Raw genomic sequence first — 25,232 nt, 5'->3', positions numbered from 1 at the left:
AATTAACATCCAGTCATACAATTAACAATTTTCAATCCTATGGGCAAAAATAAAACAATATTAAATACTGCATAAAGGTAACTTCTTTGTAACATGTTGCATGTATGAAGTTGGGTGATAATGAGCAATGGGTGCATAAGCAGCTATTTAAACTTCTTGACACTGTAGCAGAAAGTAAGTCAGATAAATAGAGAGCATTGTGATTAGGTCTCCCTGCATAACCGAATTGTTATGTGTTGTAGACATGGATATCAAGAAATTATTCTCAATACTGAGTAAATTGAAGGTCAAGAGGGGAATCTTGACATCCATGTTGAAAAAACACACGTAGTTATGAACTTTAGCTGCCTTCATGTACTAGTAGTTACAAAACAAGCAATCTGAAACTGTCACACTGATGAATGAATTGGTTTAAAAGCTATAATATGTTTCATTCTGCTAAATCTTTTTTGTGACAGTAAAATATATTACAGCTTTTAAGGCTGTGAACTGCAGACACTAAAACTGGCCAGTGGCTACTGTAAAACAAAGTCCTTTCTTAAATCATTAAGGTGCTTATTAAAGTTGCATTTTTCCTAAATTTGATATGTACTACATAGAGGATTATGATCAGGTTGGTGATCATAACCTGCTTATTATATGGTCAAGACACGGATGCCAACAAATTCACCTTGGGAGAGAAGCTTTCGGACCCAGAACTTGGACCGAAGCTCCAAAGGCAGTGGTGTTTCCATATTCATAAAGGATGCGCACACCTCCAGACTGGTAGCCCAACATAATGCATCAGAGATACTTCAGGTGCAGCTAACATTGGGTACGACAGCGATTTAAGTCGTAGCCTGCTATAGGTCCCCAACCATGTCCCAAGACTCACACTCCACATTCCTAAGCACCCTGGAGAATATTAGGGTCCAACCTAACACTATCATACTGGGTGACTTCAACTATCCCTCCATTAACTGGGAAAACTGCTCGTGTACAAATACACTTGCCCAACGTTCCCTGGAATTCATTAATTCCAATGCCCTGGACCAGCTCGTTCGTACCCCCACTAGAGGTAGCAACATCCTTGACCTAGTCATTGCTAACATTGGTGACCATTGCTCTACACCAGTAGTCAACTTCTCCCTGGTTAGATCCAACCACAAACTAATCACCTTGGAAATCCCCCCCCCCCCCGCAAAGGTAACCACCATGAAAAACTTCTCCAAAGCTAACTTTGGGCTCCTAAAAACAGAGGTGGGTAACTTCACGGCACCCATGCAAATGGAGAATAGTTGCAAGACCACTGAATCATACACAATGCACTGTATGAACACTTAAACAAATGCATGGATCTCGCCATACCCAATAGAACCAAGATGCTTTCCTCCAAAAAAAGGAAGCCAATCTGATGGTCCCCTGCCATCAACAAACTCTACAACAGAAGGAAGAAACTGATGTGGAATAAGGTGAAGTCCCAAGACTTGAAAAATTCCTTTATCAGCTTCAACAACAAATTGAGATCCCCTCATCAAATCCTCTAAAGCTAGCTATGAAAACAGAATTGCAGCAGATAGTAAAGACAACTAAGCCTTCTATAATTATGTAAAGAATCTCCACGGCAATACCCAGATTTGCTCTGAGCTACTGCACAATGGTACCTCCTGTACCGAGCCAACAGATATTGCTAATATACTGGCTGACAAATTCAGTGCCAACTTTACCCCTCCCCCCCGAAAGGACCAATCACAATACCGGTAGATTGCCAGGCACCCAGTATTATTGCTGCACAGGTTAAAACAGCACTATCCAAAGCCAAGAATACAGCTTCTGTGGGACCTGACAATATCCCTGGCTGTGTTCTACATGAACTACAGAGTGAACTGGCACCACACCTATGTGCCCTCTTCAGTCACAGCCTCACCTCAGGCTTTGTCCCAACCAAATAGCACACTGCTGCAGTCATCCCTCTCCACAAAGGAGGAGCGACTACAGACCCTGGGCGCTATCGCCACATTAGCCTGCTGATTCTGATATGTAAAGCTATGGAACGCATCATCATGGAACTAATAAACAAGGATATAGGGAATCTCCAAACTCTGGATCCCACACAGTTTGGTTTTGTGAAAGGTAGATCATGCCTGCTCAACCTGGTCGACTTCTTTGAGTCAGTCACCAGAGCTGTGGATGAAGGCAAGGTGGTTCATACAGCCTACCTTGATCCAGCCAAGGCCTTTGATACCATTCCCCACTCAGGAATCATAGAAAAACTCACTAAGCTAGGCATCAACCCCTATATCACTAGGTGGGTTGCAAACTGGCTCACAGATAGAATCCACAGTGTGAAAGTAGCTGACTCCAAGTCAGACTGCCGACCAGTCACAAGTGGAGTCCCACAGGGTTTGGTCCTGGGTCCTCTCCTGTTTGGTATCTACTTCTCTGAAGTCCAGGCCAACACAAAGGGACTCTGGCTGACAAAGTTTGCAGATGATTGCAAGTTGGGAGCTATTATTAACATCCAAGTGTTGTTGACATCCTGCAGAAAGGCTTTACTGAGACCAGTGACTGGTGTCAGAACCATGGCTTTAAGCTCATTGCCAAAAAATGTATTGTCATCTCCTTTGGGAAAAACTTGATTCCTATGAATTACCACATCGATGGTAGTCCACTGAACACAGAAAGCGTTATAAGAGATCTGGGAACACAGGTTGATAGCAACCTCTCTTTTAACCACAACATTGCCACTGTGGTCAGAAAGTCCTTCTATGTGGCACATCTCATTACTAAGTGTTTTGCATCCAGGAAGAAAGAGGTCATTGTCTCCCTCTACTCTTCCCTCATTAGGCCAATCATTGAGTACAATGCCCCATTTGGCATGTACCTCACTAGACACCTGCAACAACTGGAGAGGCCATAAAAGTACCTCACAAAGATGATCCTAGGCCTTAAACAGTTGCCCTATATGGACAGACTCAAAAAACTCCAACTATTCTCTGTCTCATATCGCCTACTTAGAGGCGATTTCTGCTTGACTTACAAAGCCATGTCTGACCCAGCTCTGTTAGAAATGCTGCATCTAAATAAATCCCAATCCCTCCGCACCACACGCTCCAGAAACCTCAACCTAATTGGACACTGTTTAGTAAGGGGCTTTATAGCAGCTGATAAATATTAGTGGGTGGTGACAGCTGGTACTACCTTTTAGACTGGGCAGAAATGGGGCACAGCTGGAGAATCTGTGCCAGACTTCCCCAGGAGTGTCTGTGTGTTTGTATATAACTCATATCTCAAAGTGTGTGTGTGTGTGTGAGCTACTTGGGCAGGGACACGAAGCACTGGCTGGACAGAGATGGTGCTGGAAGTTTTAGCTTGCCCGCTAGGCTGAGATCTGGATCCTATAGCTGTGCCAGTGGGAAGTCTTATTAAGGATCTGGAGAGAAAGAGAGAAACCAGCACCAGACTGACTGTGGTCTCTGTGTGCTCTTAAGGGAAATTGTACTTTACTGTGTGTGTATTTATTATGCTCCCCTATATGGATGCCACTCACTGGTGTTAGTGGTGAGGATTGAGGCTCCTTGATTGCTAAGCCAGTGCACGGGCATCACATATTAATTGGTGGCGGTGGTGGGATATCCACACCACATATTAATTGGTTAGCAAATACTAATTGGCTTGTAGTGGTGTGGATAGTGAATTCCTGTAGCTTGTGTACAGTGATCACTGAAGGTGTTTTGTACTTTACTTCAGCCACAGTGAATACTCAGAGTTCAGATCACAGTTGTTTTATTTCTTTTGTTAGCTTTGTTAGTCAGGGAGAGCAGGCAAGCATGTCAGCAGAGGAGTATGGAAGGCTGATAAGGAGCCAGTTGGCTGAGATGTGCCAGACTAAAGGACTGGTGCAGGGAAACCTGACTAAGGCAGACATGATTGTAGCTTTGGCCACAGATGCATCAGAAAACAAGAGCCAGGAGGATGATCAGACTGACCGTGGAGATGTACAACACTCAGGGAGTGAACAGCTCAACCTTTATGCAGAGGACTTAAAAATCCATCTGGAGCTAGAGACTTGAGTTGGAGGCCAAGCATTTGGAAATGGAAGCTGTGGAAAAGGAGCAGCAGAGGCAGTATGAAAAGGAGATGCTGACTCTTTGACAGAGTCATGGAGGTAATGGGGAAGGGAGTAACTGGACCCCGGATGCACAAAAGGTCAGTAAATTTCTTCTGCAGTTTATAGAGGGGGATAATGTTGGTAGTTTCACTCATATGTTTGAGAGGGTATGTAAACAGTATGATGTTGACCAAAGGCTCTGGGTATGGTTCCTGACTAAGTTAGAAGAGCGAGAGCTGTTTTGGCAAATTAGACTCAACGCATACAGTTCACCAGGTCTGAACGAGAACTGTTCTTTAAGTAGTGATGTAATGTGATCCTATCTCGCCTACATTCTCTACAGATGGGTTCGGAGCCGATCCTCGGCTCCGACTCGGCCGCTATACAATAGAACGCAGTCTCTTATTGGCTGAGTTACCTCGTATCCCAGGATGCACCGCTACTGCTTCCCCAGATCTCGTTTGCCGCTTCTGAAGCATAGACATGGTCTCGGACTTGGCTGAGCTAAGTGCCTCTTAGTGACATAATTTTCTGTCAAATTTTCTGCTAAAACTGACCCAAAAGCTGTTTTAACAGCTACGTGTTGTTGTGTGATTGTGTATTTAGCGATTTTTGTGGTAAAATTGTATTTTTTGGGCAAGTGATTCTGTTTGAATAAGAGGGGCCTTGCCCTATCCTGCGCTTTTTAGTTAGAGTTGTAGTTTGTGTAGTTTTGGTGTACTTTTCGAAGTTTAGTGTGTCTTAACCATGTCGAAGGAACATAGACCATCAGGTTTCAAAAAATGTTCTAAATGCAATTATAGAATGTCCATTACGGATGACCATTCTTTGTGTGTTTACTGTTTGGGCCCGAAGCACCTCCAGGAATCCTGTAGCGTTTGCCACGCTTTTTCCTCTCGCATGCTCCAAGAGAGGAAAAATAAGTTGATTTTGAAAGGGCTTATTACCCCTTCCTTTGAGGAAGCCCTATCTTCTTCTTCTTCCCCGAGGAAGAAAAATCTTGACTCCGACCAGCCCGTCGGATCCGGCAGCAAAAAGTCAAGGCAGGCTTCTCCGTTGGCTCCACGGACTTGAACCGAGGCGAACGGTCTGCCTCGATGTCTCAGCCTCGACTCCTCTGGCCGAGTCGAGCTCGGCGTCGAGGCGAGATATCTCCATCGGCTCCACTGCCTTGAGCCGATGAGGGTTACCGCTCAGAATCTTCCCTTGTGCGAAGTCCCCATCAGCTCCGAGGGAAATTGCAGTGGTAGTGGAATCTCCCTCGGCGCTGATACTTCTCGAACCCATACGGAGCCGGTCCCCCAGTCTTTCGGAGCCGGCGGAGAAGTCGACTCGGACCCGGTCGGTCTCTTCTCGGTCGTCGACGATGTCTGATTCGGATGTAGACAGGGTGCATCAAAGGCTTTTTCAGTCTCCGGTCTTTCAAAAGTTGATCTTGGCTCCAGCCCAGTCGGTTCCAGAGCCGGTTTCCCACCCTGCTATCTCGGTTCCTCCTCCAACAGCTTCGGCGCCATTGGAGTCAGTGTTGGTGGAGCCGGTGGAGGTTGTCGGGTCGGTTCTGACCCTAACTCCAACCCCGCCCTTTGGGTCGGGGTTCGGTACGCGGACCTCCTCTGTCGGCCCCGGGGGGGACGCTTCGGGACCGATCCTTTCGGTTCCGAGCCTCCCTCTCGGTGCGTCAGCGGCGGGAGTTCCGACTGCTGTTGTGGCCTTGGGGGTTGAACCATCCCAGGACTCAGAGGGTCCCGCCTTCAAGGCCATGAGGAGTGCCTTGGCCAAATCCTCTCTGGCCACTTCTACCATCTCACCACCACCTTCCCTTGGCACGGAGACTGGCTCCTTTGCAATCCCCCTTTCTCATGACAGCGGAGCCCTTGGGCCTGAGGTTACCCCCATCGGGGGTTCCCTTCTTCTTGGAGGTCCCTCCGAAACGTCTTCGGAGGAACCTCCGAAGAAGAAACAGTGCAAGAGGAAGCACGTCGACTCCCCTGATGAGTCCCTCACCTCGGATACCGACGTCGATGATGCGGAAGGGTCCCCCAAGTCGTCCTCGGATGATGTATCCTTTGCGGACATCTTGGAGTTCCTTAAGCAACGAGGCGACTGGCAGTCCAAACCCCCTTCTGCTGAGGAGTCGGTTTTCCTCAAGGCCTTTGGGGCTCAGCCCTCCGCCTCCTGGGTGTCTCCGCCCTTCGATGAGCTTCTGGATTTGATCTCTCGAAGGGCGTGGGAACACCCGGACTCTGTTGAACCGGTGCCAGCTCGCCCCAATAAATTCCTTTTGGCAGCCCCTGATAAGGACTTTCTTTCGAAAGGTGTGGCTGTAGATGCCTTGGTGGTGGCATCTGCCACCCAGCAAGATGTGGCAGAGGCTTCAATGTCCGTCCATCCTCCTAATAAGGAGTCTAGGAGCATGGATCGGTACGGGAAGCGTACCCTTACTTCAGCGACCTTTCGTGGCTCCTCCTCCTTCCAGTATCCCTGAAGGAGTGCCCGACTGTGCAGCTCTGGAGCCAGTCGGGGGTCGTTTTTCGAGGCACCTAAAGGCCTGGGAAAATATCACTCAGGACCAATGGGTGCTCCGAATCATCGCCGGAGGTTACACCATTTCCTTCTCTCAACCCCCCCCACCATCCCAAAGAATCCCAGACCCGCCACCCAGTCAACGGGATCTGGCAGCCAGCTAAATATCGAAGCTGCTTCAAAAAGGAGTCTTCCAACCTGTCCCCGCAGATCAGGCCGGATCAGGGACTTACTCAAGATTCTTTTTGGTACCAAAAAAGACCGGGGACTTGAGGCCCATTTTGGATCTCAGCAAGTTAAACCGATTAGTGAAAAAGTCCAAATTCCGGATGGTCACCTTGCAATCCATTCTCCTGCTTTTGGAGAAAGGTGTTTGGATGTGCTCCATAGATCTCAAAGACGCCTATTATCACATTCTGATAGATCAGGCATCAAGGAGACACTTGCGCTTCAGCCTAGGAGACAGTCATTTCCAGTTCCGTGCACTGCCCTTTGGTCTCATCACAGCCCCCAGGGTGTTCACCAAATGTTTGGCGGTGGTGACTGCTCACCTGAGAAGTCTAGGATTCCAGGTGTTTCCATACCTAGACAACTGGCTCCTAACTGCCATCTCCAGGCATCTACTCTTGAAAACTCTAGCAGCCACCATCTCTCTAGGCAACTCCTTAGGAATCACCTTCAATTGGACAAAATCCGTATTGCTGCCATCGCAGCGTATTCTGTTTATTGGTGCAGAAATAGACTCAAGGCAGATGCAAGTCTATCTTCCTGCGGAAAGGATAGCAACGCTGCAGTCTCAGGTTCGGGCGTTACTCCTCAGATGTCGTGCTCCAGCGAGAATGGTCCTGCAACTGTTGGGTTCCATGTCAGCCACCATTCTTCTAGTCCCCTTGGCAAGGTTGCATATGAGGATACTCCAATGGCTCCTCTCAGTCCAGTGGTCTTATCAAGACCTTCCCCTCAGTCACCACATATTGATCACAGAGACGTGCAAACAGGATCTTCGTTGGTGGCATCTTTCCTCCAACCTGGATCAGGGGTGACCCTTCGTTCCCCCATCCCCCTCGGCCACATTGACTACGGACGCCTCCCAGACAGGGTGGGGGGGACATTATCTGGACAGGTCGGTCCAAGGCACGTGGCACTCCGACGAGAGTCTTCTCCACATCAATATCCTGGAAATGAGGGCGGTGCTTTTAACGTTGCAAGCACTGCACGATCACCTCCCCCAGGGTACGATTGCCATTCAGTCCGACAACATGTCGGTAGTCTGGTACTTGAACAAGCAAGGAGGGACCAGGTCTTACCCACTTTGCAGAGAGGCCATGAAGGTATGGGATTGGGCGATTGCTACCAAATGTTTTCTAGTGGCAATACACATTCCGGGGAGATCCAATGTGATAGCCGACAGACTGAGCAGGACTATTCTCTCCCCTCACGAGTGGTCCTTGAATGACAGAGTGGTAACACAGATTTTCACGAGATGGGGAGCTCTATGTTGAGATCTTTTCGCAACACCCCTCAACGCAAAATGCCAGCAGTTCTTCTCTCTCACCCCAGTTCCGGGGGAGATCCCCAAGGATGCTCTAGTCCAAGCTTGGCCCCCCGGTCTGCTATACGCCTTTCCACCGGTTCCCCTTCTCCCCAAGGTGATTCAGAAGGCGATTCGCTTGGAAAGCAAAATGATTCTAATCGCCCCATACTGGCCTCGTCAAGTCTGGTTCCCCTTTCTTCACAAATATGCATTGGAGGGACCCTGGTTCCTGGACCAAGTTCCGGACCTCTTGACGCATCAGTCAGGACAGCTCCATCAGTCCCTCCATTCATTGAAGCTAGCAGCTTGGCTACTCCTCTTCCGACCATAGTTAGGAGCCATTCTTTCGACCCTGAAGTCATGCATATTTTGTCCTCGGCCCACAAGACTTCTACTAAAAGATGTATAGCAGTAAATGGAAGAAGTTTGCTATTTGTGCCCAACTCCGAGGATTAGATCCTATGACAGCCTCGGTGTCAGAGGTTCTGTAGTTTTCAACTTCCCTGTTCAACCAGGGTTGTTCGGTGTCTACCATCAAAGTTCAATTGGCGGCTATTTCCAATTTTCACGAGCGTAGAACCACCTTTAATGAGCAACAAGTTGTGCAAAGCTTTTATTAAAGGAGCTTGGCTTCTACGGCCCCCTATATCTCATCCCGCACCACCGTGGGACCTTAACGTAGTGTTAGGTGCATTAACCGCACCTCCCTTTGAGCCGGCAGCAACCTGTGACTTAAAATTTCTTTCTTGGAAGACTGCCCTTCTAGTTGCTATTACATCAGCCAGGCGAGTTTCAGAACTTCAAGCCCTATGTGTCAAACCACCATACCTGGTATTTCACAAGGATAGAGTATCTCTTAGACCAAACCCATCCTTTATACCAAAGGTTTGTTCTAACTTTTGTTTGCAACAATCACTGGAATTACCGTTTTTTTTCCCTAAGTATTCAAACAGAGCTGAGTATACCTTTCACAGCTTAGACGTGCACAGACAATTACGTTTCTATTTGGATAGGACACACCAAGCACGAAAATCAGATCAACTGTTTGTGTCCTTTTCGGATAATAAATTGGGCAAAGCCATCACGAAAGTCACTATTGCCAAGTGGATCAGAGACTGTATCAGTCATATTTATCGCATTTCAAATAAGGAGCTTACAGTTCCAGTGAAAGCTCATTCTACCAGGGCTATGGCCACTTCGGCAGCCTTTCATTCCAAGCTCTCTATTAGTGACATCTGCGCGGCTGCTACGTGGTCTTCTCTACACACCTTTATTTCTCACTACAAATTGGATGTGGCATCTAGGGGTCGAGCTTCCATCGGTTCCACGGTTCTCTGGAGCGTTTTCCAGTGAGCCACCCAGGAATTAGGTGCTAGGGATGCTGTCCCATCTGTAGAGAATGTAGGCGAGATAGGATCACATTACATCTTTTAGTTATGTACTTACCATAACTTTAGATGTATGGGATCCATCTCGCCTACATTCGTAATAACCCACCCTCCTTCCCCCTGCCTTGTAGGCCAGAAGAGACCGGACGATCCGAATTCAACTTTTCCTCTCTTGAAACACCTGGCAATGTTATAACAGTCTATGTGTGTGTGCATGTGTGCGGACAAACAAGATCTGGGGAAGCTGTAGTGGTGCATCCTGGGATACGAGGTAACTCAGCCAATAAGAGACTGCGTTCTATTGTATAGCGGCCGAGTCAGAGCCGAGGATCGGCTCCGAACCCATCTGTAGAGAATGTAGGCGAGATGGATCCCATACATCTAAAGTTATGGTAAGTACATAACTAAAAGTTCTTAAACTTAGGAGCCTTAATAGGTAGGCTGTGTCAGGTTACCTTCCACACTAGCACGACACAGTTATTCTAATGCTCTTGAGCACCTTGGTTCAGTGACCTTATGTGTATTTTTTGCTGAGTATTTTTTGCTGAGAATTTGTAGTTTTATCTTGATACTTTACCTATTACCAATTATGTTCAGCACACTTGATGTGCTTCAACATACACAGTTTAGTGCACTAACATAGGTATTTGTATTAACTCAGTTTTACAAACACCAGCGGAGTTTTTATGCACTTGTAATTATTATTATTTCCTTGCCTCACTAGCTTAGTAGTTGGCTAGATTTACACATTTTTTATAGACAACGCTAATTGTACTTTTAGTCTGACTATTTGGATTTTTAGCTTTTACTTTAAAAGCAGTTTTTAGTCTAGTTGTGTTTGCAAATAGGGCGTGTCTTGTAAGTCAGCTTTCACCTTAAGTAGTTAATTGATTTTGTAAGTATTAGCCCAGAGAGTATTTAAGCTGTGACTTTTTGTTTTTCTTGATCTGAAGAAGTTTGTTTATTGGAATAAACGAAAAGCGCTTTATCATTTAGTTCTGTGCTACTGTGTGGTTTCTTCTCTATTTTGTTTTTCAGTAGTCTGTTTTGCCTTTTCAGTTTACATGGTTCCTGACTCCCTTACTCCATGGTAAAGCTGTAACTGTGCTGTCCAAAATGTCTGACATTGAATGTTTTGATTATACTGCTTTTAAGAATTGCTTGTTAGAATTTTTTAAGCTAACACCCATAAACACAAGGGAGATGAAAGTGTGTGTGAATATGTTGCTGAACTGAGCACTTATTTTCATAGGTGGGTGAGTGGATGTCAGGTCACCACTTTTGAAGGGCTGGCAGACCTTTTGGTGAGGGAACAAGCCCTTAGGACTTTGTCTGAGGACATGAGGATCTGGCTAGCTGAAAGACAATGTGCTACTTGAGATGAGTTGGGAAGAAGGGAGACCTGTACCTAACAAGCAGGGCATCCCTGCACAGGAAAGGCACCCCAAGTACTGCTCATATATTTAAGGGAACCCATGGTGGGCAGTCCAGACTGCCCCAACAGAATCTGACAGTAGCAGGGGAAGCCATTAGTCCAGGTATACGTCCAGGACCTGGGGCTAAATGTTTTGAATGCAGCCAGTGGGGCCATGTGGCATACAGATGTCCACAGAAGCAAGGTGGGGAACAAAAGGTGGGGGAGCTAGTAAGTGGGAAAAACAAAATGCCAATAGTAGGTTGTCTCGAGACAGCAAGGGTACTGATTTACCATCCTGCAGATGTCCTGATAGGGAAGGATTTGGATGAGGCAGTACCATGTGTTAATGCAGTTACACGCAGTCAGACTTCCAGACAAGCATGTGAGTCTGGTAGCCTGGGGGAGACCCAGACAGACCACATACTTGCAGCCAGGACTGGTGAGGTGGTTACTTCAGGGAGGGAGCTACTCTCTAGCAGTGAGACTGGAGGTGAGCCACAGCTGCTTGTGGGTACCAATGTTCCCTTGGACAGAGTGACTGCAAAGGTAGAGGTGGGTAGTAGTACCAAGGGTGACAGTGAGCAACCACTGTCAGTGGATGCCAGACTCCCTGTGGAAGGGGAGCTGGGAAGGGTTACAAAGAGAGAGTTGAGACAGGCTCAGCTCTCAAACCCTACATTGCAAGGCCTGAGGCAGGTAGCTAGTAAGGCACCTGATTCTCAAGGGAAGGGGGAAGGGGGAATCTGTATACTAGGACAAAGGGTTACTGTATAGAGAGTGGACCCCTGAGGGAGCGCTTGAAGGTGAGAGAATACAGCAGTTGGTAATGCCTAGAGCCTACCATTTGGTGCTTCTAGCCATACCCCATGATATTCCCTTTGCAGGTCATATGGACATAAAACGTACAAAGAGACATATTATGCAGAACGTCTATTGGCCTGGAATTTCCAGAAATGTAACAGGGTACTGCAGGACCTGTGAGCAGTGCCCAAAGGTAGGTAAGCAGGAGACAAGGTGAGAGCTCCTTTGATGCCTTTGCCTGTGATTGAAGAGCCATTTCAGAGGCTAGCTATGGATATTGTGGAGTCTCTGAGTACCCCACGTTCCACAGGTAAAAAGTATATCCTAGTGGTGGTAGATTATGCTACAAGATACCCTAAGGCAGTGGCTTTGTCCTCCATTGAGGCAGAAAAGGTGGCAAATGCTTTGTTAGAGATTTTCATCAGGGTGGGTTTCCCAAAAGAAATACTGACTGACAGTGGTGCCAGTTTCATGTCAGATTTGCTGGCTTGTCTGTGGAAGTACTGTGGGGTGAAGCACCTGAAGACCACCCCCTACCATCCCCAGACTAATGGTCTGGTTGAGAGGTTAAACTCTACAATCAAGTCCCTGCTATGCGCATTTGCAGACCAGTTTAAGAGGGAGTGGGACAAATATTTGCCCCATCTGTTGTTTGCTTACAGAGAGGTTCCCCAGGAATCCATATGTTTTTTACCCTTTGAGTTGCTGTATAGGCATAGGGTTAGAGTACCTCTAGATTTAATTTGTGATGAGTGGGAAGGTGAGTGTGAACCTCACAAGGAATTTGTTGTGGCATATGTCCCAAACCTCAGGACAAGGCTTGGGGAACTCATGGGTTTGTCCCAGGAGAACCTGGCAGAAGAGCAACAACAGAAAAAGGTATGGTATGACCGGAATGCTCGAGCTAGAGAGTATGCTGTAGGGCAGCAGGTAATGGTTCTCATTCCTGTCAGATACAACAAGGGAGGTACCCTACAAGGTGGTAAGAAAGGTAAGTGATGTTAACTATATGGTGGAACTGCTAGGCATGAGGCAAGGGTACAAGTTGTACTATGTTAACATGATGAAATCTTACCATGATAGGGAGGCCCTTGTGCTGAGTATCTACAGTGGGTTACAGGAGGATCTGGTGACTGATCTCCTCAGTGAGACTTGGACTGACACCTCAGTGGAAGGGATAGCAATGTCCCAGCAGCTATCTCCTACTCAGATTCGAGAAATCCGAGCAGTGTTACAGGAGTTTGGTGACGTGTTCACTGGGAAAACAGGGTGCATCCACCTGGTACAGCAGCAGGTGGATACAGGACCCCAAAAGCCTATTAGGCAGGCCTCTTATAGGGTGCCTCAGAGAGAATCAAACAGACTCTGAGGGAGGAGATACAGGAAATGTTGGAACTAGGGGTAATTCAAGAGTCCAGCAGTTCCTGGGCCTCCCCAGTGGTGCTGATGCCAAAGAAGGGTGGCAGCAGCAGGTTCTGTGTGGACTACAGGAAATTAAATAGTCACACTGAGTCATATGCTTACCCCATGCTTAGGACAGATGAGGCCCTGGAGCAGCTGGGTGGGGCTAAGTATCTTACAACCATTGATCTTACCAAGGGTTACTAGCAGGTGCCCCTGACTCACAATGCTAGAGAGAGGTCAGCCTTTGTGACTCCTTTTGGCTTGTATGAGTTCACAAAGCTGCCCTTTGGGATGACGAATGCCCCAGCGACTTTCCAGAGGCTGGTAGATCATATCCTAGCAGAAGTAGGAAGGTTTGCCTTTGCTTACCTAGATGATATTACCATCTACAGCCGTTTCTGGCAAGAGCACCTTCAACATGTCAGGGAGGTGCTGGGCAGACTACAGAGGGCAGGGTTGACCATTAAGCCCAGCAAATGTCAGGTGGGTATGGCAGAGGTCTCCTACATAGGGCATAGAGTGGGGAGTGGTAAGATCAGGCCAGAAGCTGCCAAAGTAGAAGCCATTCAGGCATGGCCTGCACCTGTTACCAAAAAGCAGGTGAGGACATTCTTAGGGACAGCAGGGTACAACAGAAAGTTCAACCCCAGTTATAGTACCATAGCTGCTTCCCTCACAGTCCTGACAAGGAAGAACAGGCCAGATAAGGTAGTGTGGACCCCAGCATGTGAGCAGGCATTCCAGAAGCTTAAAGAAGCTGTGGGAGGACCCCCTGTGTTAGCCAGCCCTGATTACAGCAAAGAATTTGTTGTGCATGTGGATGCTTTGAACCATGGGGTGGGGGCTGTACTTAGCCAGATTTCTTCAGAGGGAGAAGAGCACCCAGTGGTTTATCTCAGCCATAGGCTCTAACCCAGGGAAGAATGCTATGCAACTGTGGAAAAGAAATGTTTAGCCATAGTGTGGGCACTGCAGAAACGTCAGCCTTATCTGTATAGAAGAAAATTCACTTAGTTACAGACCACAATCCCCTACCATGATTACACAGAGCCAGCCAGCAAAATGCCAAGTTGCTAAGATGGAGCTTAAGGTTGCAAGCATATGATATGTCAGTGCAGCACCGCAGTGGGATCAGCAATGCCAACACAGATGGGCTGTTAAGACAGGGAATGGGGTAAGGTATACTTGGATAGACCTAACCCTTTCAAGCAATATTTCTCAAGGGTCACTTGAAAAACTAGCTTGAGTTCTCCAGGAGGGAAGATATGTGAAGATAGGTGAAGGCTGCCAGCCTAGCCAGATAGAATTTTGTAGATAATTCTGTCATTTGTAAATATTAATATAAGCTACAGGATTGTTCTCTTAAATGGAAGAAAATCATGTTAAATGTGGAACTGCAAAAATGTAACAACAGTGCACTCTGCTGTATGAAAGCTGATACGTCAAACATTGTGTAATTGTTTGATCACAAAACCCGGAGCCGAGATGTCTGGATGAAGAAATTCTTGCTTTTGTTTTGAGACTAGAATTAATTGCTAGAATTTGCATGTATAATGTATTTTATTGCTCTGGCTTCCTGACCAGCTGCAAGATCAAAAGGGCTGTTACACTCTGACCTTCTGTTAGCATGGGAAACAGAAAATAATTATGTAATCTGAAGTGAGTCAGTGGTAATGTGTTATCAGTTTAAAGACAGAGAGACTCAGAGTATTTTGCATTTGTCTTGAGAACATCCGAAATCACCAGCACTCTGCCTATGCGCTATATGTAAGTTTATTTTAGAACTGTGTTTTCTCTTAGATATAGCTAGGAAACAGAAAGATTAGATTAGGTTTTTCTGTATTGATGTCAGAACTTTTCAACTGTATTATTTTAAGCATTTCTCTGTGATCCCTGAACTCTTGACTAGTAATAGTGATACTGTCCAAATCACTCCAATAAGCCTTGCTGTTCAGTCACACTTACCATTTGGATAATAATATTGCACAGTAATAATTGGACACCCTTTAGTAAGGGCCTTTTTAGTAGCTGATAAATATTAGTGGGTGGTGTCAGCTGGTACTACCTTTTATACTGGCCTGAAAGGGGGCACAGCTGGAGAATCTGTGCCAGCCTTCCCCAGGAGTGTCTGCATGTTTGTATATAACTCATATCTCAAGTGTGTGTGTGTTGGCTACTTGGGCAGGGACACGAAGTGCTGGTTGGACAGAGAGGGTGCTGGAGGTTTTAGCTTGTCACCTAGGCTGAGATCTGGACCCTATAGTTGTGCCAGTGGGAAGTCTTATTTGGGATCTAGAGAGAAAGGGAGAAACTAGCCCCAGACTGACTGTGGTCTCTGTGTGCTCTTAAGGGAAATTGTACTTTACTGTGTGTGTATTTGTTATGCTCCCCTATGTGGACGTCCCTCACTGGTGTTAGTGGTGAGGATTGAGGCTCCTTGATTGCTGGGCCAGTGCACGGGTGTCACAGTATTGCAGGAATCTTTTTATTATACATGTTCTACTAGTTACAGGGGAAAAAATGTCAAGTATTTTACTAGCTTTCAATGCTGTAAAGCACTTAGCGAGCACTGTCAGAAAAACAGTGTAAGCAACGTACACTCACCTTGATATGCCTCTGATCTGTCCAGATTTTTGCTTCATATGTTTGGTCTTTTCCTCATAAAATATTTGATCTGATGTTGTAAATCTTTATTCATTCCTTACTGTTAGGACTTCGGTTCCATCCTCGGAATCGACATGGCCATTACCAAGCTCGCGCCAGCCAAAAACTCTCAGCTAACACCTACCCATAATGCCCCTCTCATAGTCTCTTCAGATCTCATTTGCCATGTTCCTTGTCAGACGTGCCAAGCCTTCTTTCTCAAGCTAAGTGTAGCGTTTTTTGTGATAATTTCTATCAGTACCCTTTTTTAGTCAGTTTTCACTAAATTTCATCTTTTCTTCTGTAAACTGATATACCTTTTCTATTCCTACCCTCTACCTTTGGTAGTTCCTTTTATACCATCGTTGGTACTGTCCCTCTCACTTACCTTTTGTAAGCCCTTTTCCTAACACTTATGGTATTTCTAAGTACCATTGTTGGTATTCCTCACTTTTCAATCTGCTTATAAAAAAAAAAAAAAACCCTCTCTCTCTAACCTTACTGTTGTTGTTTTTGGTTGTTTATCTTGTCGCTTAGGACTAGTGTGGCTTTTCATTATGTCTGAAAAAGCTAAATTGAGATTTAAACAGTGTGATAAATGTGGGCGTAAGATGCCCAACTCAGAAGGTCATGCCCGGTGCATTTATTGTTTGGACATTGACCACATCAGTGCTTTCTGTGATATTTGTTCCAGCTTCAGCAATTGGACTTTAGCTGAGCATAAGAACAAGTTGATTCTGAAGAGTATGATGAAAGCTCCCTTCTCGGAGGCTCTTTCTGGGACGGAGGTCTCACCACCTCCTAAGACTAAGAAACATAAAGAGAAATGGAGTCACTCAGTTCCTACATCTCCGTCCTCCTCAGAACCGAGTAGACACCGTCCATCTCCCGTGCATTCAGCTCAGACAACTTCGGCACCAGGCTCTATGTCTTCCCTCTCTGTGCTGCCCTTAATTTTGACTCCAACCGCTGTACCAGCTTCGACACCATCCTCGGTGCCAACCTTGGTCTTGACACAGGCTCCAACTACTGTACCTGCATCGGCACCATCCCCAGCCATGGTGCTGACGTCTTATACAGCTGCACAGACACTGACACTGTCGGTTCCAAAGGTCAAACACCTTCTCAGAACCAGATATTCTCCCACTTATGACCCCTTTTTGGGACACAAGTTTAGTCCTTTTCTCAAGAGACCTGACTCTCCTTTGGCAGCCTCCTTCAGATCCACCAGGAGTCTTTCAGAACAAGATGTAGTGAGGGTTGTGGGCCAGCTTTTGGCAGCTAGAGGATTGCCCACCCCTGCTAGGCCTTCCTTCCCTTTTGGAACAGAAACTTTCATGGCATATTCACCTGTATATCCTCCTCCGGCCTCTTCCCAGGCCCTGGAGACTTCAGTACCGATGACCACTCTGGTGCATTCTGTCTCGGCTCTGACAACAGAGGTCCCCTGTCAGCACCGATTACTCCTGGCGCTATGGCTCTGTTGGAACTAGTGCACTCTCAGGGCAGTGATTGGGCTGTCGGTACCATAGCTCTTGGTTTGGCGCCTATTTTTTCACTGGTGCTGTCTACGGCCACAGCTCCCCAGCAGCTCCTGGTGCTCTTGGAGCTGCTCACCTGGAGCTGGGCTCCTCAGGGTGGGGTGTGACCCTGGTTCTGAGGTTGTCCTTCTTGGTTCCAGACTCCCATCCCTCCTCGGGAGGGCCTGATTTTCTGGTGATGGAGAGGGTCCTTGCCTCAACAGGCTCACAGTTGGCACCACTGGCATTGACACCAGAACTCCCCTCTAGCATGCAGCTGTCCCAACTCCCTACTCTGGGATCCCGAGCATGGGAGCCGCAATGCCTTCCCTTGAAGGGAACCCTTTCTCCAGAGTCCTCCTCAGAAGATCCCACTGGGTAGCCACCCCGGAAGAAATGGGGCAAGAGGAAGCACCTTGATTTCCCTGAGGAATCTGTTACTGAGGACACCAATTGCAATGAGGGAGAAGGATCCCCATGGTCTGTCCCTGAAGACGTCTCATTTGGAGACATTCTTGTGGTCCACAAGCAGAAGGGAGACTGGAAGTCCTTTAACCCTTCAGAGGAATCGGTGTTCTTGCAGGCCTTCTATGCTCGGCCATCTACTTCCTGGGTGACCCCACCTGCCGATGAGCTGGTTAAACTAATCATACACCGTGCCTGGAAGACCCCGGACAGCATAGAACCTGTCCCCTGGATGCCAGACAAACTTTTATCCACCCCTGAAGACCAGCCCAATTGGTCCAAGCAGTTAGTAGTTGATTCCATGGTCATGGCGGTGGCCACCAAGAGGGAACTGGCAGAAGATATTTCCACTGTCCATCCCCTGAACAGGGAGTCTTGGGCTATGAACATACTGGGGAAGTGGACCTATGCTTCAGCGACCTTTGCCATTTGATCGCTGAACTATCTGGTACACTTTACTAGCCTCCAAAGAGACCTAATCTCAGAAATGTCTGCCTCTTTGGCAAGGGTACTGCCTGCCGAGGTGCGTGACACTGTTGTCTCTCAGCTGGCTACTCTGGAATCTATCTCGAACTCCTTGATGCGCTTAATCTCTCACACCACCGAGAGGCCAGCTCAAGCAGCCTTATTAGGCATCATCATGAGACAACATGCTTGGATGCATTTGTGTGATTTCGCAGACCCCTTTAAGTCTTCATTTGTCAATGCGCCTGTTGACAAATCTTCCCTTTTTGGTCCCAAAGTAAGAGACACACTATCACGCAGTGAGAAAGATGGAAAGACCTTGTCAGCTGTGGACAAATGTTTTTCCACCCCCCAGAGATCCTATTCCAGGAACCAGAGGGGAGAAGAACTGTGGTTCAAGAAGTCCCAAGGATCTTTTTGTGACACTCGTGGTGAGCAATCCCCCCCCCCGGGGCAGAGTGGGCAACTCATCCAGAAGACACCCCTTTTGGGGCAGAGGGAGTCCGCGCAATGAGGGAGCTAGAGATTCCTTTTCTGACTGACCCTACCAGCACTCCTGAACAGCGGCCCGATTGCTTTCCTCTGGAAGCAGTCGCGGGTCGATTTTCCCTGCACCTACAGGCCTGGCAACTCATAACATCGGATGCATGGGTGCAGAGAATAATATCCAGAGGCTATCATATCCCATTCGATCTTACTCCCAGACCCGTCAAATGAATCCCCGATGTTTCACCCTGTGAGAGGGAGGTAGCAGCCTTAGAAATCAAAAAGCTGCTAAGAAAAAGAGTCATTCAGCCAGTCCCACCAGACCAGAGAGGATCTGTGTTTTACTCGAGTTTTTTTTAGTGCCAAAAAAGACAGGGGACTGGAGACCAATCCTGGATCTCAGCTTACTAAACAAATTCATAAAACCTCAAAAATTCTGGATGGTCACGGTGCAGTCCATCCTCCCCTTTCTAGGGAAGGATAACTGGATGTGCTCTATAGACCTCCAGGACACGTATTACCACATAAAGATGGACAAATGCTCCCAGAGATTTCTCTGCTTCCTGCTGGGAGCCAATCACTACTAGTTCAGGGTACTGCCCTTTGGTCTCTCGACAGCCCCCAGAGTGTTCACCAAATGTATAGCAGTCGTAGTAGCTCACCTCCGATTACAGGATTTCCATACTTAGATGATTGGCTCTTTACTGCCACGACCAGGAATCTTCTCATTCACAGCCTCTCTTACACTCAAGGCCTTGTTCTTCACTTAGGTATCACAAGCAACATGGAAAAATCTCAAATGTCCCCAACAAAAGCACTGGAATTTATTGGAGTGATCTTTGACACAACATCCTGTCAAGCTTCCCTTCCTCCTCACAGGCACTCAAAAATAAGAAGCCAGATTCAAGTCCTTCTGCCACAGACATTTGTACCAGCACGTCTTGTACTACAGCTATTGGGATTTATGGCAGCAACCATTACCTTAGTTCTATTGGCGAGGTTGCACATGAGACTAGTACAGTGGCTCCTTTCATCACATTGGTCGATCTTAACCCATCCACTCGACCACATGATACACCTTACAAACCTTTACAAGAAAGAAATGCTTTGTTGGATGAAGCCAGAATCAAATCTTTGGTGTCGACTGTTCTGCCTTCCCCAGCCCAGCGCAATGGTGACCATGGACGTTTCCCTGCTAGGGTGGGGGGGGGGGGAGCATTTCCAGGGAAAAACAGTCTAAGGCACTTGGTCCCCCATGGAGGCCAATTTGCACATAAATGTCCTGGAATTGAGGGCAGTTCTCTTAGCGTTGAAAGCTTTACACACATCCCTTCCTTCCGGGACCATTGCAGTTCAATCGGACAACATGTCAGTCATCTGGTATGTCAACAAACAAGGCAGAAACAGGTCTTACCCCCTGTGTCAGGAGGCCATGAGAATTTAGCAGTGGGCGATGGCTTCCAACTGCTTTCTTATAGCAACGCACAACGTTATTGCGGACAATATAAGCAGGAAAATTTTGATGCCTTACGAGTGGTCCCTCAGTCCTATAATAGCGGATCAGATCTTCCCCATTGGGGCAGGCCTTACTTCCCCCTAAACAACAAATGCAGAAGCTACTTTGCCCTGATCCCCCCTCAGGGGGAGTCACCGAGGGAAGCTCTGATGCATGATTGTCCCCTGGGTCTGCTGTATGCCTTTCCCCTGTTTTCCCTCATCCTGAAATTCCTCCAGAAAGCTCAAAGGTTGAGAAGCAAAGTGATCCTCATTGCCCCTTATTGGCCCTGTCAAGTCAGGTTTCCTTTCCTATGGCCTCATCTGATTCACAGCCCGTGGATCCTGGATCAGTCCCAAGGTCTGCTATCTCACCCTCAGGGACAGATTCACCCCAGTCTCCACAGCCTCAAGCTCACAACTTGGTTTCTCCACTTCTGATGATTGCCAGGCTTCCTGATATGTCATCTCCTGTCCATGAGATTCTTCTGTCTTCACACAAATCTTCCACCAGGAAAATTTATTCTAGTAAGTGAGCTAGGTTCTCTACATGGGCCAAAGATCATGACATAGACCCTTTCTCCATGCCTATTCAGAAGATCCTACAATACCTGACTACCCTATTACATGCAGGAGCTTCAGCATCGACAATTACTGTGCATTTAGCAGCTATCGCAAATTTTCACAATGGATTTGATAAATATTGTGTTATGTCACACCGTCTGTGCAAAACCTTCTTGAAAGGAGTATTACATGTTAAACCTCCTGTCAAGCCCCCTATAGAGGCTTGGGACCTGACACTGGTGCTTCAGTCATTAACAAGCCCTCTTTTCGAACCTTCTAATTCATGTGATATGAAATTTTTGTCTTGGAAGACTCTACTTCTAGTAGCCCTTACCTCAGCGAGAAGAGTATCTGAGTTGCTGGCCTTGAGTGTCAAGAGACCTTACTTGATTTTTCATAGGGAAGGAGTGTCCCTACTTACTGACCCTTCCTTTTTGCCCAAGGTCATTTCTGGGTTTTCAGTTAACCAATCTATTGACCTGCCGGTTTTCTTCCCTCAGCATTTAAGTAGAGGAGAATAGTCTTTGGCATACCCTTGATATTCATAGGCAACTTCACTTTTACTTGGACAAAACAAAATCTTTCAGAAAAATGGATCAATTGTTTGTGGCCTTTGCGGGACCCAGATTGGGTAGGCCTGTTTCCAAAGTGACTCTATCTTCATGGCTAAGAAACGTCATTACCTTTATCTGCCATCAGAATAAACTGTCTTTACCTTATAGAATAAAGGCTCATTGGACTAGATCGATGGCTACTTCTGTGGCTTTTCATTCCAGAACCTCTATGGAGGGTATCTGCACAGCAGCCCCTTGGGAAAGACCTCATACTTTTATCACTCATTACCAATTGGATTTGGCCTCCAGGGGACAAGCATCTTTTGGTTCTATGGTGCTCAGGAATGTTATTCCTTAGGGCCACCTAGGACTCAAGTAGCTGGGGACTCGGTCCTAGCAGTAAGGAATGAATAAAGATTTACAACATCAGATAAAGAAGTTATGTCTTACCATAATGTTCCATCTGTGTTGTAGATCTTTATTCATTCATTACTTCCCGCCCTCCTTCCCCCTGCCTAGACTCCTGATGGACTTTAGGATATACTTAGTTAAGGTATTTGCTCAGACAGAGCCTCCTACTGTCTCTTTTATTATTTCTATACTATAGGGGCGGGCAAACTCAGTCTGAAGAGACTAAAGAAAGGGGCATTATGGGTAGGTCTTAGCTGATAGTTTATGGCTGGTGCGAGCTGGGTAACGGCCGTGTCGGTTCCGAGGACGGAACCAAAGTCCTAACAGTAATGAATGAATAAAGATCTACAGCACAGATGGAACGTTATGATAAGACATAACTTCTTTTTTTTTATAGACAAATCCATGAAGATTGAAGTGACTAAATAATGACATACATTTGAGTTTCATATGTCATATTATTCAGAAAATGCTGACAAATGCACATTTATTTTAGCTACTTTCTACCTTTATAACAGGATGTCAGGGACACTTTACCAGTATGGATAGCAGGGAGAAACAAATGCGTTTTTTTATTCTGCCACTACCATTTGCTGGCCAGTACAGACAGATTTGCCTGCCTAGCATGAGACCCAACCTTAACAAGTTAAGCAGGAGGTGCTTAACATTTGTTGAGGTTGAGTCTCGCCCTTCACTGATTTGTCTTTTTATGAATATCGGAGTGCAATCACTGCCCTCTGTGCATGACATATCCTTTCTGAACCGCTTGTTATTCACATCAATCCGAATAATATAATTCAGTGATTGGGTTATTAATACTGCTTTGTGTTTTCTAGTGTGGCAGTAGTGATATGGGTACCAAACAGCATAGTTAACCTAAGACAATGAATAATCCTGTCAGTCCTTGCCTTGGCAGAATACTGTGCAGTCAGCAGCAGTTAACATTCAGCAGATGTACTTGAGCCTGTTTCTGGATTGCAGATAGAGGTAGTGAAGTGAGCCTGTTTAACGGTTTGATAAAATATTGTACATAAAAGGAGTGTAATGCATTGTCAGGTTTAAAGAATCCCCTACAGAGTACTGTCAGAAATATTGGAAGGCAAATGGCAGTAATTGAGGAAATGCTTATCTTTTGAGCTGAGGCACAGAATCTGATTTGTTTATGCATAGTAAGACTTTAAATCATTTGTGTGTTGGCTCCCAAAAAACAATTACTAGAAAATATAAATCAAAATCTAAACCAACTGTATTGAAGCATTGAATATTATAAAAGAGATAAAAGAACTGGAAGAGGGATATTTAGAAGAGAAGAAGGAGCAAATTACATAGAAATAAATGGAATTTGTGGGAACAATACATGTAGAATAATGTTCGTGGAGAGGAATGAGGTTTAAGGGAAGGCAGGGATTGTATGATGTATGTAATGCTGGACTGAAAGACAGTTGCTATAAAGAAAAAAACATGTCATGTATAATGTGTGTAAATGGAAAAATGTTAATATGGTTTGTTTTCTTTCTATTAATGTTTGTGTCTATGCCTCAAGTTATATTTTAATAAAAGTGTTTAAAAATATTGTACATAAAAGAGACCTTAACAATCTGACACGTATGTGTTAACATAGGCAACTTTACATAGCCATATGATAGCCATTTTTCAAGTTCCTTAGCTAGCTTGCCTTCCAAAAAAAGTTGTTAAGAAGCTCTGTCCTTTTCGCTCATCTCTTTGTTTCTTGTTGTTATAATCAGCTTGACACTTTGTAGTTAAAATGTAGTTCCGCTTGTTTACAGGCTGCCTGTGTTTCCATCTTAATTGAGTTATTTTATTTTATTTTATTTATTTGCAGTTTGTTTACCAGGATAGTCCACTGGGCCACAAGGAATCCATTTTCAGTGGAGTCCTGGGGAGACAAGCTCCAGTAAATTACAAGTATAATAAGTTTCAGAATTACAAGGTTACAGGATAACAATTCCTACAAATTTTACAAAACAGTTAATCAGACATTAGAAAGAGAATACATGGTAATTAACGGTTACAGTAAATTAGCCTGTGAAAAATTCCATTATATACAAATTAAGGTAGTAAAAAAAGAATGCAAATTCCTTCTGGAGATTATGGGCTAAAGGAGGTTATTAGAAGATAGAATTATAGTAAGATGTTATGTAGGAAGAGAGCTATTAGATATGTTAGGTAGAGAGAGAATTATAGTAGGATGTTATAGAGGAAGAGAGCAAGAGCATTCCCATTATGAGATTAGGTGTGAGTGAAGTAACGTTTTAAAGATAGAGAGACTGTTAGTGGTATGGATAAGAGGTGGGAGAGAATTCCAGTGACGTGCTAAGCAGAAGGATAGAAGATGTTTGCCTGGAGGGCGGGCAGGTTTATGTAGCTCACTTAGATTTTGGAAGTTAGATCAAAGGCATCTGTTTGGACGATGCATTTGGAAGGTAGAGACAAGGGAGGAACAGAGAGAGGGGCAAAAAATAATTTTGTGTGCCTGGATAAGTTGGATATAAGTAAGATAATTGGGGAGTTTAAGCCAGTTCAGTTGGTGCAGGGAGATGCAGTGATGGGTATTGGATTTGTGGCTAGTTGCAAATTTTGAGATTTTATAGTAACAGGAGGAGAGCTTAGTTTTGAGGGAGGATTGCAGATTGGTAAGGATAGAGGCACCATACAGGTGGGAAGGGATGAGGTATGTATTGACAAGAATGAGTCTGGTAGAGGGAGAGATGAAACGGTTGTGGCGATAAAGCATACTGAGTTTCTTGTGAGTTTTTTTAATATTTACCTGAATATGGTTATCAAACTTTAGTTGGTCATCGATGATGATTCCTAACAATTTAGCAGTGGAGACTGTTTCAAGAGGAGTGTTATTTTAACTGGTGATAGAGAAAGAGTTTTTGTCTAGGATGATGCTTTTAGGGGGGGGGGGGGGATATCATTAGTTTAGTCTTGGATGCATTTAGAGCTAGGTGGTTATCTAGCATCCATTGTTCTGTAGAGAAGAAGACATCTTGGGTTAATTTTGCTAAGGTAGAGGTGGAGGTTGCAAAACAGTTTATTGTCGAGTCATCTGCATATTGGATGAGGTTGGCATTAGGGATGGCGTGGTGAAAGTCATTAATGAAGACACTGAATAGTAGGGGCCCTAGAATTGAGCCTTGGGGCATGCCTGTGGGAGTGTTTAGGAATGGTGAAGTAGCTTTTTTTTCAATTAACTGCTTGTTGCCTGTTTGATAGGTAACTGGTGAACCAGTTAATAGAGGAGTGGGAAAGATTTAGTTTAGAGAACTTAGTAAGGAGAAGGTTATGAGAGATGGTGTTGAAGGCCTTAGAGAGGTCTAGGAGGAGGGTGGATACAATATGACCAGTGCACGGGCTTTGTTTATGGTTCCTAGGAAGGAGAGGAGAGCGGTGGTGGTGCTATGGCCTGGTTGGAATCCATGCTGGGTGGGAGTAAGGAGGAGTAAGAA

The 25,232-nt window shown here is 45.7% G+C and overlaps 1 protein-coding gene across 2 annotated transcripts in view; it reads left to right on the top strand.

The window, feature by feature from the left end:
• Nucleotides 1-25,232, top strand: part of WDR88 (WD repeat domain 88) — a 772,406-nt gene that overhangs the window by 150,963 nt on the left and 596,211 nt on the right. The gene's annotated exons all lie outside the window — the stretch shown is intronic.

Source organism: Protopterus annectens, chromosome 8.part1, assembly GCF_019279795.1.
Source record: "Protopterus annectens isolate FY-2018-M chromosome 8.part1, PAN1.0, whole genome shotgun sequence".
In the NCBI taxonomy this organism is placed as follows: Eukaryota; Metazoa; Chordata; order Ceratodontiformes; family Protopteridae; genus Protopterus; species Protopterus annectens.
Note: the sequence above shows the minus strand (reverse complement) of the source record. Positions and strands in the feature narration are given on the sequence as shown.